At 46.4% G+C, this 17869-nt stretch overlaps 1 protein-coding gene across 17 annotated transcripts in view; it reads right to left on the reverse strand.

The window, feature by feature from the left end:
* The window catches only part of DTNB (dystrobrevin beta), a 205684-nt gene extending 197557 nt beyond the window's left edge, over window positions 1-8127 (reverse strand). For 12 of the 17 annotated variants that reach the window (XM_075750222.1, XM_075750221.1, XM_075750220.1 and 9 more), the window contains exons 1-2: window positions 7977-8032; window positions 7144-7222 (exon numbers count right to left, since the gene is read on the reverse strand). The gene's annotated coding sequence lies outside the window, so the exon portion shown is untranslated. Of the gene's footprint in view, window positions 1-7143; window positions 7223-7902 lie in introns of all 17 variants that reach the window. The other 5 variants (XM_075750223.1, XM_075750215.1, XM_075750225.1 and 2 more) reach the window with 4 other exon arrangements.
* Window positions 8128-17869: the final 9742 nt, after the last annotated feature.

Here is a 17869-nt window from a genome sequence, read left to right on the forward strand (position 1 = left end):
ATTAATCTCAGCTGATACAGCAGCCTTTATATTCTTGCACTAACTGCAGCCACCATCTAAGAAGTCACACTCCTATTCTTCCCTCACTGCTATTATATTGACTTCCTACCAGTCAGAGAGTATAAACTCGAACTTCATCATTTGGGTTCCATATCTGCAATTTCAGGTGCTTACTGCTTTTTGATTACTCTAATTTAGTCACTAAATCAGTTAATTAGCTAGAGTTCTGGGTTTGGTTGGTTTTTGTTTTGTTTGTTGTTTTTTTTTTTTTCTTTAAAGTCAATTTTAGTTTATTTTGTATTTCCACCTTTAAGATATATTCCAAAGGAAATTCCGATCTTATGATTTGATATCTATTTCCAGACTTTGGTTTGTGTCAAAACGCAGCCTCATCAGCCAAACAGAACAACACAGAAATACAAGTTAATTTATGATTTATTAAATTTTGTTTGTTCAGATTCTTGATGGTGCATTTTACTAGCAGAAATATTTGAGATCACTGATAAGAAGACTGCAGATGCTGCGTGAGAGTAAAATTGTGCTTATACCTATTTATGTTCAGAAATAACTTGTAATTAAAAAAAAATAACCAGAATACCAGTTTGGGGCATATGTTGATCTTAAATGTACTTGATACACAGCGGAGGATGTTTAGTAACTTTCTGTCGATTCTCTTATTAGAAGGAAAGCGTCTTCACGGGTGGTTCAAAGAAAAGCTTTCCCTTCTTCTTGGTTTGCCCACTTTTAAAGCTCTGACCAAACCTGTCATTGAGATGAAGATATTGAATAAAAAATCAGGGCCTATTTGTACATGCAGAAAAAGTTATTGCTCTCACATCTGGTTTAGCACTTCAGTCATTTGTTCTGGGCTGCTTCTAGTAGCATAGTTTCCTAAAACTTAAAGGTCTGGATCTCTCACAGATTTTTAAGATAAAGCTTTCTCTTACAAGTATTAGACTCAAATGCTTGCAGAAGATCTTTACAAGTCAAAACTGACTTCAGTCTAGAAGGGCGTAAGTGAAAAAACCACTAGACTAAGACCAAGAAAATGGACTGTAGCTTTGCAGTGAAATTCTACGCAAGTCAGTGGTTCTTAAACAAATACAGTGGATCAAAAGCTACTCTTAAAGAGGATTTTGCAAAAACATGCACATATTATAAAGTAAACTTTCCTGAAAATGAATGGGCAATCAAGTGGTTTAGGAAAAAAAATAAATTAGTACTGAGATCTGAACATTTCCCTATTCTGTGCCTTGCCACTTCTGTTGAAACAGTAAGATTTTTTTCGAGGCATAAAATGCCATCTGTTTGGTTTGTACAGGACATTGCATGCGGCAACACATCCTCAGCCAGTCCTTACTGCTTTAATTTACTGTTATGGAAAACAACCACAGCATTGGTCTAAGCCCCAGTATGAGATCAGCAATCTTGTCTTCCCACCCAGTGAGAAACTGATAAAGATTTTACTAGATACAAGTTAAACAAAGATGGAGCAAGTAACAATATTTAATTATGGGTTTCTTTCAAAAGCTTTTAACACTATTTTAAAAACAAGCTCCAGATTACCTCAAGACAAAATAGAAAAATTCAAATCCAGGTAGAGTTCCAATCCATCTGAATTACCATAACACACTACAATTTCATTTCACATACATAACTATTTGTTCAGTGCCCAGAACAGAAAGAAATCCCTGCCCTAGGTCAGGTGCAAGACTACAGATGGGTGGAGGAGACTGACAGTAGGCACCCTATATTAGTCCCTACTTCTTGGGAAATTTAAGTCACAAAAGCAAAGAAAGCTTTAAAAAGAATACTACATGGTAGTATTTTAGGTATGTATCAATATATACTCATTTTTAGCAAACAGGGAATTACTAAGCATGGGGAACAGGAAAACTACAAGTTATTAAGGATGACACTGTCTGTTTAAACACATATTGCACAGAGAGATCTGTTTTCCAGCAAACTAAAGAGAGGATGCATAGAGGTCAGGACAAAGTGCCTAGCATATAAAAATGCTTTTCTTGAATAACCAGAGAACTATCACAAACTCTGATTTTTCTTTATTACCCAAAAGCCTGAGGAATAGAAATGGGTTTTCTGAAGTTAAAAGTAACATCTATACATAAGATTTACCATTAGCCTGCAAACAAGAGCAAATTTAGCAGTTAAAATTGTTTCCTTGAAATAAAGCAGTGTTAATGTTAGATAAGATAAATGAAATATGACACCGTGGTTTTCAAGCAATAAGAAGTTGGAGACATCCTAATTACTAGCTTAACCTCTCCCTCGCAGGAAGGGAAGACTCATCTTTAAAACACTGGAGGGGATTTCTGCACAACCTGTGCTGCCTAGCTTTTCCAATGTGAATGTGTACAAATGCTGCCTAGCTTTTCCAATGTGTACAAAACCCTTTCTAGCCATTTTAATCTGCAGGTTCCCTGAACTGCTCACTGGAGCACGAGACAGAACTCTAAAATTGCCTCTTCACCAAAAGGAAAAATTTATTAGGAAACATTTTGAGTTACATTTTTGCCCTTTTCTCTATTAACCTAGATGAACAGATCGAGCGTGAACAGAGTAACGTTCACCAGCAGAACTTGCATAAGTGAACACTGACAGAATGCAAACTAACCCTGATCGCGGGCTAGCAGGTGGCAGCACAGAGTACAAACACTCCTCTCCTCCCAATCCATCCACATCAGTAGAAGGTAATACCACCCTCAGGATCCGTCATCACCTCTAGTTCTCTATTGCTTGCTACCATCTTCCCCAATCAACAGGGTAATCCACGCAGGACCTTCCCTTCCCACCTCGCTTCAGGTGCAATCAGCTTAGATTAAAAGTTTCAGCACGTCAGAAAAAGTTTGCACAAACGGCACCTTTACCGTCTCTACAGGTGTGCCAAATTCCAGTCAAAGGGGTTGTGACAAACACCTGGAAACATGAACTACCTTCACAATCACAACTGAATTAGGGGAAAAAAAATTACCATTATGTAAAGAATTAAAATTGGGTAAGCTTATCTCCTACATAAACTTGAAATGTAAAATCATCCTCACCAGCTTCACAAGTCTACAAAGTTATAATTTTTTTTAAGTGCTAGAAGTTAAAAGGTTCTAAGAGTACAGAATAAGGCATTTCCCTTAATCTAAATTTAAAAGTATATCTGCCATTTGCCACAATCAATGGGAAAGTGAACACACATATAATCCCAGGTAACCTTAATTTTGTCTGAGCTGCCAGAAACATACAATACCTTCTTAAAAAATTTGGCTGTACCCAAACTAGTAGTTAAAAAACCACCAGCACCTCCCTACCGCCTCTGTATTTCCTTTGATGTGCTCATTCTATTAAAATATAAATAAATGAAAGAATAACACACAATAATTAAAAGATAACATTCCATAAGCACTGCAAAAAAAATGTAGTATAAATAAACAAACTCAAAGAATACTGTTGTGCTTTCTACGGGGCGTTCTGCCTGTCCCCGCAGCACCTCTCTCCCTGCCCACACAGCCAGGCTGCTCCACTGCGCAATCCCAGTTAAGCCTCTCAGGCTTGCTTGTATTGCACGGTAGTAAAAAAAAAACCAAACCATAATTTGGTTGCATCCACTAGGTAACCAGGGCAAGAAATGTTTTAACACGCATACTTAGTAGCGCTCCTACTTCCAAATAATTTGCTGTCTGCTCTGCTATGTGAACCTGTAGGATCACAATCACGTAGGAAGTTAACGACACTACTACCCAGTCAAATTTTCTTCATGTTTACTGTTGCTCATCATCTATTTTGCTGCTATAAAAAACTGACCTACAAGCATGAACACAGAATACATTACAGTGCAACTGGAAACTTCATCCCTTCCCGGCCTCCCATCTAACTTCTCTTTGCAGACTACATTCAAAAAATCCCTTTTAGAATATTCAGTTCTCAACATTAGTAGCGCTACACTTCTTCTATTGCTGTTCCCATGTACATGTCTGTAACTCATGCAGAACTCAGCTTCTCTTCTAATCATCTACAATTCCACAACATTCCAAATATTTGACCAACTGTGGACACAAACTAAGTTTCTTCTTTTGTTAAGAAAGGAAAAACAAAATAAGCCAACTGTAAAACTTTAATTGATCATGCTTGCCATTGTCTTCTGTAAAACTAAGAGCTTTTATCCCTTAGCTTTGTCACTTTTCCTGGTTAAAAAAAAAAAAGTAAATTAGGGACCAGGCTCCCTCACTGCATTATGGCAAAACACTCTTTCCACTCCTCCACCCTTTAAATGAAGTAAAGCTGCACTTGAAAGCAGCAAGATTGGTAAAAAGACTAAAAAATATCTCACACCTGCAGTCCGTAACTACTTACAGTAGAGTTATTAAAATCTTAAGTGTTTCGTAACTACAGTACACACTTTATACATCCAATCTTTTTAAAATTTAGATATGAATTGCTACCTGCTGTCATAATTTCATTCATTTCCAAAGAGATACAATTGGCCAAATAAAATTCCTCAACAACTATCCCATTACAAGGTCTCCTACCATTTCTTCCAGATTTAGGCTGCCTAAAAATCTTCATTGGTGTAAGTATTTTTATATATCTGTATTACTTAAGCAGAGCTGAGAAGTTAAAATACTTTCATTCCTTCTAGTAGTCCTTGAAAGCACACAGGACTGGAAAAGACCCATAAGATTATTTAAGTTTAGCCACAGTTTATCAGTAGAAACTTGATTAAACACTAAACCAAACATATACAATACAATCATGATTTCTTCTCCCTCATGCTCAAGGGAAAAATATTAACTTAATACAAATATTGTATAAAAAATATTAACTTAATACAAATATTGTGAATTCAAATCCTTATCACCAGATAACATAACCCTGCCACCTCAAAGGAAAAAAAAAAAAAAGTAGCAATGAGAGATAATGGTAAGAGAATCAGGCTGTGCTGGGAACGGAATGCTGAAAGCCAAACCTTCCCACCTACTGGGAAACTGTCTCTGTTTCTACCAGGTGATGTGCCCACACCACAGACTACTATGTCTGAGCTAAGAGAATTATTTACCTCTCCTTTTGAAATAAGTGCTAGGAAATTGTTTGCAGAGTGCCTTATTTCAATACATCATTTAGGTTCTATAAAAGCTTGTAACGGACCAGCCAAGCGAAGCCAGACTGAAGTACGCAGACCAAGTATGTGCTGGGCACTGTGGTTAATGTGCCAACTCATCCCCAAGTCGCTGTTTCAACTTCAAGACTTGATTTTCTTCCCCTTCAAAAACTGTCAACTTCCACAACACACCACAGATAACATACGGCCACGGCTACAAAGAACTGTAAGCTGTCACTCCTAATGCCACCCTGAGGTACCCAGTGTGCGATATAATTCAACTGATGGAAAAATTATGCCTTTATGATATTGCAAAAGCCCTTGTTCTTGCATTACAGCTCCTTCTTAAGTGATGAACGGTATAGAAAACTTAAATTCTTAAAATTTACATTATTATCGAAACATCCAGGTTCTGTGATAAACCAGAAGCCTGCATGTATTAGCTGCAACACAGACATCATAAAGGAACTTGCTGTTCCAAATAACCTACAGCCTAAGACAAGAAGCAGCCTGCTGCAAAGAAACAGGGAGTTTGAGACAATACTGACACGGCTTCTGTATTCATCACAACACAAACTTCAGTGACCGATGAGGGGGGTGCCACAAGGCGCTTACACAGAGGTCATGGAGGTCTACTGGATGTGCCCTCTTAACTGTGAGATCACGTAACAAGTGGGCACCAAACTGGCACCCCAAACACCGCAGTGGGGAGCTCCCTTCTTGGTGCTGAACAAGACCTCAGCGGCAGATTGGGGACGTATCATCCAACAGCTACAAGAGACAGACAAGAATCCTATGTATGACAATGATAAGAAGCAGAAACCCAAAGAAGATTTCAACAGGACAAGGCAATGATCTAAGCAAGCCACCTCTGGAGTAGCATCCTGGACAGATGAAAGCATAGCAAGAACGTAAGGGTCAAAGGAAAGATGGTGCTGCTAACATGAATTAACTAGTCTGGAAAAGAACTTCAGAAAAGACAAGCGTAGGCCACGGACAGCCTTCGCAAAATGTGTATGTTCTGGTGAGAGAGGTCACTGCTCAATCTGCCCCTACACAGCCAACAGCGATTCATTCTCCTCTCCAGCTTCCCTAAGAAGGGAGTCTCCAGGTCAGCAGCATGTTTGTCCTTTTATCTAAATTCCCCATTAATCCAAAATATCCTTTGGAGAAGAGAAAACACAAAAAGCAACCGTCTTAATTAATCCAATGCTTTTGGGTTACCTCCTTTCCTTCGGGTGTACTTTATGATATCATCTAGCAGTACAGGATCATCTACACTTAGGAGGGAAAAGAAGCGGGGGGGGGGGGGGGGGGGCGGGGGGGGGAGGAGGAGGAAAAAAAAACAGAAGAAAAAACCCTCAATTCGTCAGCATTTCCCAACTTTTCAAAGCTGGAACTGAGACTTCTAACTTTTTGAACCCCTGGTTCAGGCACGTGGAATGTTTTGTCACTGGGCAGCCACACTAGACGGAGCATCAGACTACACAGTCAGATTTAGGAACCAGAACAAGAAAAGAAAACTGACAGTACAAAGCATTTTTAAAGGGCAGTAATGCACAACTACCGACCAAACTCTAACTTTACTAACTCAGATGCTATTAGACCTGCATTTCAAGCAGTACAGAAACAACTTTCAAAGTATCTTTGTGCTGTCCAGCCCAATCTCGGTGGCTCACCAATCTCCTCTGAAAGAAGAAATCACTGTGCTGGTGCTCTGCATACTGCTAAGGGTCTCCTAGGTCTCCACAAGGATATCCATCAGCTTCACCTTCCCCAGCTGAGGGATCTGTCACACAAGAATGTAGTTGTGTGGGGTTTTTTAAAATACAGGATTGCATCCCACATAGAAATATTTTTACATATCCAATGCTTCACATAAAATGCAGATATCACTACTTCATATGGGAAGTTTGTCATAAATGAAAAGTGTCAATATCAGTTATGTGAGTGTGAACAAACACGTAACTGGAAGCAGTTACACAATACAAGGGTTTAAATTCCATAGCACAGGTAGTCACAACAGCTCACGTTACCTGAATCACACTGAGAAGTCTCTCAGGACAACTTTCACTTTCCCGAGCTCAGTTCCTTCTTCGAACATGTAAAGACAATCTAAAGAGATGGGGGGAGGGGGGGAAACAAGGGGTTTTCTTTACAAGAAAGACATGGTTTTCCACAGAAAAATAACAACTCCCCCCCTATTTTGCAGTTACAACTATGATTACGCCGCTTTTGCCCTGATTATGTCTCCTGTTAATTACAAAGAGACGAAGGCTGCAGATTCTGCGTCTATGCGAGCACCTGTCTGCTACAAGACGAAACGACAAGCACCGCCAAAATCACCCGGTGCCAGGGCTGCTCCCGCCGCCAGCCAACAGGCCCCACAACCAGAGCACCGAGGGCGGAGCGTGGGGCAGGTAAACCCGCCAGCCTCTCTCCAAGGTAGCCGGGGCCGACGCGGCACCGCAGCTCTCCTCCGTCCCAGGCCTCCCGCAGAGCGCTCCGCTCGGCACTTCCTCCGCGCCAGGCCCGGAGCCCGGCAAAACCCCGCCACCGCACCCGCAGCTCCCGGGGCTGAGGCGAGGGGCTCCGGCTTGGCGCTGCCGCCGAGACCTTACGGGCAAGAGCGGCGCGTCCCGGGTCCGCCCGTCCCTGCCCGGGCAGCGGCGGAGCAGGGCCGCCCGTCCTCCCCACAAGGCCCCGCACCCTCCCAGCCCGCGGGCGGCAGCGGTGCTCGCAGAGGGCCCGCCTCAGCCCCGCCAGCGCCTGCCTCCGTCCCGCCGAGCACGCACCTCTCCCGGGGGCGGCGGTCGGGGGTGGGGGGCTGCGTGTGTGTGTCCCGGGGCTCCCCGGGCGCGGGACGCCCCGTCCGAGGGGGCTCCGGCCGCCGCTCGCCGCCACACCGCCGCCGGCTCCACGGCCGAACGCCTCAGCCTCCCCGCTCCAACGGTCCCCAGCCGCCTCGCGGCACCCAGCCAATCCGAGCACGCCCCCGCAGGGGCGCGCGCACTCTCGCCAATCTGAGCCCGCGTCCTCCTTACCCCCTCCGCCGCCGTCAGCCAATCGGCGGCCGATCCCTCCAGCCCCGCCCCCTCCCGCCCCGTCCGACGCCGCCTGGCCGCCAATCACGAGGCGGATCCTTATCCGGCGGCGTACGTGCGTGCGCTCACCCCGCGCCCTCCTCTTTCCCCTCAGCCAATCGGCAGCCGAGGCCGTGCGGCGCCAGCGCGCGCTCCCCTTGCGCTAACGGGCCCTTGGAGCGCTCGTGCTCTCCAGCCAATCAGCTGCCAGCTCCGCCTCGCGCGCTCCCGTCTCCGCCACAGCGCGCGCCGCCGGCTTTTCGGAGCGTCCCCGCCTGAGGGCCCGGCCGCAGCGCGCAGGCGCAGTGCGCCCGCTGAGGGGCCGGCCCGGCCCGGGGCAGCCCGCCGTCCCTGTGGAGCTGTGCGGGGCCGAGGCGGCCTCTTAAAGCCGTTTAAGCGTCTGGAGGTAACTGCGGGCGCCCAGCTCGGAGTGGGGCAGGGGAAGGCCCGGCTCTCCGTGGTGGTGCTGTGACTCCAGAAAGCTCGCTGTGCCGCCTACATACATACACGTATCTGCGTGCATCAAAGCTCCACCGAGCCAGGCGCTCTGGTGCCGCTCGGCACATGCCGCTACCTGCTGAGTTGTGGCCGGCTTTGGTTCACGGGAGCGTTGGTGAGCTTCAGGGTTGGGCTGGGGCTCGGCCTCAGGAAAGGCCCCGGGAGGGCGGTGAGGGTGCGGGACGGAACCTGCAGCACTCAGCCCGCCGCCAGCCCCCCAGCAGCCATCGCCAGAGCGGGCTGCAGGATCCTCCGGTGACGGCCGGACGCTGGTGCGGTGCTTTGGCGCTGTCAGTCTTGTGATTGTGCCTTCAGCAGCCTTCCCGGGCTGGGGGGGCAGCTCTGGCTTGTGAGGAGCTGCGCACTTCATGGATGTGTCACTTGTACACCAGGGGAGTCTTCTGAAAGCGCCCCGCTGTGTCTCACAGCTTCCCCCCCCAGAGGAACTGCAAGCTTTTCAAATGTCAGTCTCCCCTGCTCCATTCTTTGACCATCTGTGTCTGGCTGGATAACACTATTGCATAGCAATCAGCTGTATTACAGCTTGGCTTGCTGGCGACCAATCGTAGTGCAAACAGTCTCAGCAATGACTTGTACGTGAGTGTTTTCCGAGGAAGATGGGACAGGACGGGCATCTGTTCCAGGCTGTGCGTGCAGTCTCCCTGTGTGGAAATGCCATGGTTCCTTCTGCAAAATGTTTTCTGTGCCTGTGGGAAAGGAACAGGACTCTTACACCGTACGTGGAGAGGAGGGACTACTAACATTTTGCCTGTGTGGGAGGGAGATACTTTGTCATGAGGGAATAGGAAAATGAGAGAAAAAAAGCGCTGCTTAGATGTTCTAGCTAGTGCTGCGTTAATGTTTATTCTGAGCTATATATGTGCAAATGGTAGTAGGCGGGTTTTTTCCCAAATCCTGGAGTCAGGCCCACTGGCAGCAGTGAACCAGATTAGGCAGAGGTGGTGTGGGGGTTGTTTCTGTCGGCTGCATCTATGCTAGTAAATTAAGTAGCAGCAGGATGTAGGCATTGGCACTGGAATTTGATGGTACTGTTTAACTGTTGAAACACTTAAGCAACCAGTGTATTTTAGTGTGTATACATAAGCTCCAGCCCAATTACTATTCTCCCAAACATTCTCCAGGCAATCCTGGGCATCTTGCATGGGACAGGGGCCGTTCCTGGTAGGCAGCTTGGATAGGATCACGGTTTTTTGCTGCCTGACAGGTTTTAGTAGTGTGCCACACGGCCTCATGCCTGTGAATAACCCTCGGGCAGGTTTCACACTCTGGTTCAAGTGCAGCTGCTGAATTCTCTAGATATGGAGTGGCTTCCCTGAGGCTTTTTGTAGGGTGTGCAGCATAGCTATCGTAACCTCTCCTCCTTTGACAAGGCATTATCTTTGCAGCTTTTCACTGCACTGACATTAGTAAGTCCAGGTCTTGTACTGGGGAGCCCAGAGCTGAACACATCACACCAGCTGTGATCTCACCATGCAGAGAGGGGGGAAGGATCACCTCCCTCAGTCTGCTAGTGACACTCTGCTTAATGCCCCCCAGGATACTGTTGACCTCCTTTGTCCCAAGGGCACGCTGCTGGCCAGCAGGTCCTTTTCTGTCGGGTTGTCTTCCAGCCAGATAGCCACCAGCCCATACTGGTACATGGGGTCGTTCCTCTCGAGGGCTGGACTCAGCATTTCCCTTTGAACTTGTTGAGGTCCTTCTGTGCCCATTTTTCCAGCCTGTTGAGACCCGTCTTGATGGCAGCACAATCATCTGGAGGATCAACCACTCCTCCCAGTTCTGTATCCTCTGCAGACTTGCTGAGGTGTACACTGTCCCATCATCTAGACCATGAATGAAGATGTCAAATGTCTGGACCCAGTACCAAGCCCCAGGTAACACCACCAGTAGCTGATCTCTAGCTGGACTTTGTGCCACTGATCATCACCCACTCAGCCTGGCAGTTCAGCCAGTGCTGAGTCCACCTCACTGTCCCCTTCACCAGTTTCTCTGTGTTCTGGGAGAGAGTTTGAAAAGCTGTGCTAAAGTCCAGGTAAACATCCACTGCTCTTCCCTCGTCATAGATGGCTAGCAGGTTGGTTATTTCACTGCAGAAGGCTATAATGTTGGTCAGGCATGATTTTGTCTTCACTGACTACTCCTAATCACCTTCTTGCCCTTCCTATGTTTCAAAATGGTTTCCAGACTTAATTGCTAGATCACTTTCCCGGGGATTATATTCCAGCCAGATGTGAGGCTGGATCTACCTTGCCCTTCCTGACGATAGAAGTGACATTTGCTTTTGCCCAGTCCTCAGGAACATCCCCTGATCACCATGATCTTTCAGACATAGAACCATTGAATCCCCGACTGGTTTAGGTGGGCAGGGACCTCCCAGCCCACCCAGTGCCACCCCTGCCATGGGCAGGGACACCCTCCACTAGCCCAGGTTGCCCAAAGCCCCATCCAACCTGGCCTTGACCACTGCCAGGGAGCCAGGGGCAGCCACAGCTTCTCTGGGCACCCTGGGCCAGGGCCTCAGCACCCTCCCAGGGAAGGATTGCTGCCTCCCATCCCATCTCCATCTCCCCTCCTGCAGCTTCAGGCCATTCCCCTTGGCCTGTCCCTCCCTGCCCTTGGCACCAGCCCCTCTCCAGCTTTCCTGGAGCCCCTGCAGGGACTGGAAGGGGCTCCAAGGTCTCCCCGCAGCCTTCTCTTCTCCAGGCTGAACCAGCCCAACTCTCTCAGCCTGAGGTCTCCAGAGCAGAGGTGCTCCAGCCCTCACAGCATCTCCGTGGCCTCCTCTGGCCTGGCTCCAACAGCTCCATGTCCTTCTTGTGCTGGGGACCCCCGAGCTGGACGCAGCACTGCAGGGGGGTCTCAGCAGAGCGGAGCAGAGGGGCAGAATCCCCTCCCTCGACCTGCTGCTCACGCTGCTGGACACGCAGCCCAGGACACGGGTGGCTTTCTGGGCTGCCAGCGCACCTTGCCGGCTCATGGGGAGCTTCTCGTCCCCCAACAGCCCCAGTCCTTCTCCTCAGGGCTGCTCTCCATCCATTCCCTGCCCAGCCTGGAGTTGTGCTTGGGATTGCCCTGACCCACAGTTGTGCAGGACCTTGCCCTTGGCCGTGTTGAACTTCATGTGATTTGCACAGTCCCACCTCTCCAGCCTGTCCAGGTCCCTCTGGCCCTCCAGCGTGTCGACCCACCGCACAGCTTGGTGTTGTTGGCACATAGCTGGGAATGGCCTCGCACTGACATCAGCTGGCTCCCTCAGCCCTCTGAGTGGGCACCAGCTCCTGGCGGAGCAGAACAGACTGTTCTCTTTCCTTCTGAAGTTCTGTGGGTTGCTCAGCGTAAGTAGGACAATATAGTCACACTAATGTGTACTTAGTGTCTTGGCTTAAAACCTTGACAAAGGGGAAACCAAGCCTGGGCCGTGGCCCAAACCAAAGTCACTGCCTGGGAGGGGAGATTAATGGATGTGGTTTGCACAAAACTCTTTCCATTCCCTTGTGGTCACGCAGTACAGTTGCCTCCAAGATGCCAGCATCCTTCTGCCCAGTATTGCTCCGTTCTCAGTCACAGCCTCTCCAAGCCATTCCAGGGAGGGATGAAAGAGGAAATTAAAAAAAATAAGGAGGATCCGAAGCACTAGAACACAGGATATTTATGCAGCTAAAGAAAAACAGCAGTGAAAAGTATGCAGAGAGGGAAATTCTTTATGTAGAGTACGTTCATGTAGTCTCAAGAAAATGAGCTGAGAGTATTAATGGTGTATGCAAGAGAGGCTTGTGTTACGGAGGTACCAGGGCTAAAGCAGCAGCTGTGATGCTCCAGAGCACCCCAGCTGATTTGCTGGGTACGATCTTAGACTTGGGATGCTGTGGACACAAAGCATTTTTCACCTGGGGACCAGGAAAGAAATTATTCTGTTTTGTAAGATGAAAATTCAAGCAGCTGCAGGGTTAGATAGGGCGTTTATGAGTGTTAACAGTGTCCTTGTGTTGGACTTCGGTGAATAAAGAGACATTTAAATGCCTGTATCTTCTGCGTGAATCTGGGCTCCTGGGTGGGGTTCATATCATCTGACTTGAGCAATCTAAGAATGAGATGGATAAGTCTGATCTCAGCGCCCTGGGGTCCCTTCACAGTCAGGTGAGTAGGCACCTCCAGACAGCAGTTCATATGCCCTGCCTTAGCGCCTGTCTTGCGGTGACACCACTTGCCCCCTGAATTCTGTCGGTCTGCATTGACTGTAAGGGAAATCACAACTTGTTCAGATTGGGCATCTACGTGAAAGATGCCAAAGTTAAGGCAAATGAATCCCATCTCTTTTTTCTGGCATGGTGTCAGCAGCTAGTGCACTCTGCAGCCTCACCCTTACGGGTGACAGTTTCTGAAGAGGTGCAGCAGGTACAGTTGTGACTTCCTGAATTGAGATAACCCAAATCACTAGATCTGGGGGTTTTTTTTCCTCGCTGTGTTGAGTTTCAATATCAACTACCTACAATTAATTGGAGTGCTCTGTAAAACATTGCATTGTGCAGTGCTACATTCAGTCTCATGAAGTGACACCATTTGAAAAGAAATACTATTGCTTTTAAAGTGGATTGAGACAGAGTGAAGCCCAGGAAGTGTACCACTGCATTTAAAAACAGAGGAAATATATGAGCTTGAAGAAAGTCCTCATTTGGTGTTCAGAGCCTGTGGTCAGAGACAGCAACGCCCACCTGCTCAACAAGGGGAGAGAAGCTAGAGGCTGAGGACGGCTGCAGTACAGGCAGTGCCCTCACTGACCAGGGCATAGTCCCATAGGTGTGAACACAGCAGGCAGAGCAGGGTGCTCACCAGCATCCACCAACAGTCCCAGACAATGCGCTAAGGTTGAAGGTCCATCCAGGAGGTCATCCAGTCCTGCCCCTGGGAAAGGTCCCTCACAACAGTGCAAGCTGGGGCAGCTCTGCTGGAAAGGACCTGGGAGTCTTGGTACACATGAGCTGAACTTGAGCCACCAGTGTGCCCTGGCACCAAAGGCCAGCAGTGTCCTGGGCTGTAGGACCACAGCCAGCAGATGGAGGGAAGCGATTATCCCCCTCTGCTCAGCACTCCTTAGACCACACCTCAATTCTGTGTCCTGTCCCAATGCCCCTAATACAAGGAAGACATAAAAACCAGGAGCGAGCTCAGCTGAGGGCCCCCAAGATGCTCAGGGGACAGTAGTGCTTGCCCTGTGAGGAGAGGCTGGGGGACTGGGGCTGGTTCAGGCTGGAGAAGAAAAGGCTGAGGGAGACCTGATAGCCACCACCTTGCTCCTACAGGGAAGCATCAGGAAGATGGAGCCAGGCTTGTTGCAGTAGTGTGTGGCAGGAAGATGAGAGAAAACAGGCATGAGTCAGATGGGTTAACAGGAAAAACTTTTTCTCCACAAGGACAGTCCAGCAGTGGCGCAGGGCCCAGAGAGGTTGTGCCATCTCCATCCTGGAGTTTCCCAAGACCCGACTGGCCAGAGCCCTGAGCGACCTGGTGGAGGCCAAGCTGCCCCTGCTCTGCGCTGGGGCTTGGACTGGGGACCTCCCGAGGACCCTTTCAGCCTGAATTACCCTGTGATCCTCTGACTGCATTCAGACTCAGGTATGCTGCTCTACGGTCTACATCCAATGAGCCGTAGAGAAATTTAGGTGAGAAGGGACCTCTGGAGGTCATTCTGCTCCAAGCCATTACTCAATTGAGGACCAGATCCATAGGGACAGCTTTAAAGTTAGATCGGACTGTTTCAGTTTGTTTTTAAATACTTTTCTCCCTCCAGAGATTCTGGTTTATTTAAGTTACAGATTTAAATTTAAAACTTGAATTAAACTAATAGAGAAGGGGAGCAGCTGTTTATGATGTTTGTCACTCTTTAGCATTTTGTTAGAAAATGATCATGTCTCTTTTAGCTGATGGATTTTTTCTTAAAAAAAACCCCCAACCTGGCTTCTTTCAATAATAAAGCCATTTGATCATCTCTCATTCATAACTGAAGGAGATACTGTTTCCCAGTGACACATCTTTCTGTTTCATGTTCTTATAATGAAATCTCATTTCCTGCTTCCTTAGGAAGGAACATATTCCCATTTTTAAGTGTAGTGCCAGAAAATTAGATTAATTTATCTGTTCTGAGTAGCGACATGACATATAGTACATATACCTTTAGCCAAGTCTAGGGAGGTAGCCTCAGCGTGTGCAGAGTCTGCCCCCTGCATACGTGTAGTAGTAAAGTACAACTGTATTTCCTTGTTTTTCCTCAGTGAAAGGTGCTGGCAACCTAGAGTAAATGCAGTCTAGCATTACCATTTACACTTAGTGAAATACACTGAAAAACATCCTATATGACTGAGAATTAAATTTATCATCACCAGTGTAAAATTTATGATTTTTCAGTAAATTGCTTTTTCCTGATGCTGCTACTCTGTTTTCTGGACCAGGGATAACAAGTATTTGGAGAAGCTGTTTACCTAACATCTATGTACTAGCTTACTGCTCCGAATTTGTGAGAGACAGAAAATGCCATAGTCAAGAAATAAATATGAAGAAAGTACCCATGCTTAGAAATGCCCCATTGTCATTTTCAACTGCTTCCCATTATTACAGCTTAAAAATACCTGCATATAGAAGCTAGATATTTAAAAAAATGGATTTTCCCTTCAGTTTGTGTACACACAAATTCTCTCTGTATTTGTGGGCAATGGATGTATGCATCAAGAGGGGAGTAAAACCCTACAGAGACTTCTTTATTCAAAATGTCATTTTCTTTAAATGGTGAATAAGTGGATTGGAGCTGGCAATATCGAACAGCTCTTGCAAGCCCACAGTGTTCCTCTTTTGGAGGCAGAAACTGCTACATAGAAAAGCAGAAGAGGCTGAAGACATTCTTCTGTAGGAGTATGCTTTGATGATACAATTCTGACAGAAGTTTTTGTCAGAAGAATGTACCTAGCATTCCAGAGTAGTGGTACTAGTTTAAAAATAACATGAAATTTGGCATAGGAAATATTTTCCTTCTTGATGAGTTCTACAGCGTCATTGTACATCATTTCATCCAGTTGTGAACAAAACACAAAAATGAAAGGAAACCTCAGATGATGTCACTTCAGATCTGAGCACAAGATTGAATTTGCATTTTGGGGCTGTCGCAAAGACATTGAGAGGAACAAAAGCAAACCCAAAAGTAGATGATTGTAGATATAGAAGGTTTATAATTGTTAAAGAAGTAGCTGTGTGCAATCACACACCATTCGTGGCATCGCACGTGCACACACACACACTTATTCTTGGGCACACTTTCTCCTTTGGGCTTGACCCTAGGTTTCCCACAGCAGAATCTCAGGTGTTGGATTTTATAAAATAATTCATTTAATTGAAAGGTCCAGCAGCAGGATCAGCCCGGGCTGGGCACCTCCAAAGAGAGGGACTCAGAACAAAGAAATCCCGGGGCAATCATACCCTTGGGACCCATACACACGTCCCTCACGTGCTGTCCGCGCGTCCTTTAGTCCAATGGCGATTTTTGGTCTGGGGTCTCCAACATCTAATTGGATTCATCTTCTGTGTCCAGGCAGGCAGGCTCTTACCTCGTTGACTTGCAGTTTCCACAGTTTTCCCTGAAGGTTGGAGCCTCCTGATCTTCTGGTTTACACTCCTTGTGCACCCGCCCTTGCTGATGGAACGTGGAGAACTGAAGAGTCCTAGATTGGTAAAAATACTACTGAGACATTAGTGCGCTATCAAAATACTTTCCCGTACTGCAAGACTAAACACAGCACTGTACTAGCTGTTAGGAAACTACTATGAAAATTACTGAGAAAAAGACCTCTATTGCAGCCTAGGGTTTCAGCAAATCTAGCCACTCTTGCTAAATAAAGCTAGGCAAACAGCACAAATCACACTCTATTAACATTCCTAAGTAATTTATTCTAATTTAAACCTACTTATTTACATTAAACAACTAATATCCCTCAACAACAATATTCTTTAATTTTGTGTTCTAGCAGAAGAGCATCCTACTTGCTTGGAATATGGTGTTGATGGTGCATAGAAAGTAAGTCTTGAACGGACCTCTTTCTGTCCTGTGGAAAGACAAACAGGCCCATCATGTGTGTCTCCTAACACGGAACATGTGCCCATAACACGATTGTCAAATGTGGCTTAAAAATCTTCTGGCAATGGAAAACTCACAAGCATCTCCCTAGGTGATCTCCTGCAGTGTGAAGTTAGCCTTACCATGAGAGAGTTATTTCTGCGCTACTCTTTGTCCTTCCTCCATTGGATATTGAGCAACTTGCCTCCCTTCCTCTTTACAGTTTGCTGGGATGTTTCTTAAACTTTCTCTTCTCACATTTAAACAGCAGCCCTCCTTGTATTTCTATGCAGAAATACTCAGTTGCTCTTCTCTGGACTCTTGTCTAGTTGGCCCACTCATCCTTGAACTTTGGTTCCCAGAACAAGATGGAAAACTCCGGGTCAGTGCCATCCTGATACTGTGCTCAGGAAAGAACCACTTCACCAGACTCACAAATAATACTTCTATTTATGCAGCCCAGTATTAGGATTTCCTTTTTCTCAGGTATGATGTTGGTCTGAAGCAACTCCTACATCTTCCTACACAGCACTGCCGCCTGTCCTGTCCCGCTGCTGGATGTGTGCACTTGATTGTGAATACATACCTACGTTTCCCTGTGCTGACTGCTGCTACTACACTTGTACTATTCCTTTAAAAACTGCTCAGCAGAGATTTGAAGGCCAATCAGAGTACAAAATACATCAGTACCTCTTTGCTTACATTCAGTGTCCCAGCACATGTTGGAACATTACCATAACTTCAATTTACAAGTCTCTCTATTCAAAGACCTCCAGCAGAGAAACAGCTGTTCATTTTACTTTCCGTTACTAAATATTCAGCACTAAATGGAATTTTAAAAACAAAATACCCGTTAGGACTATTCAACTCAGTTTCCCTGCACTTACAATTTAAGCAGCTGTGGTTTGGACCAGCTTGAGGCAAGATGGGAGAGGGTTTTCAGTAGGTGTGATGGGAGAGGGCTAAACCAAATTTAGTAGAGATGAAGAAGAAATGAAACCAGAAAAAAAGCATCGGAGTTGGTTAAGCTTTGTATGGAGAAAGGGTGAAGGATTTGCAATG

Source organism: Balearica regulorum, chromosome 3 (assembly GCF_011004875.1).
Source record: "Balearica regulorum gibbericeps isolate bBalReg1 chromosome 3, bBalReg1.pri, whole genome shotgun sequence".
NCBI lineage: Eukaryota > Metazoa > Chordata > Aves > Gruiformes > Gruidae > Balearica > Balearica regulorum.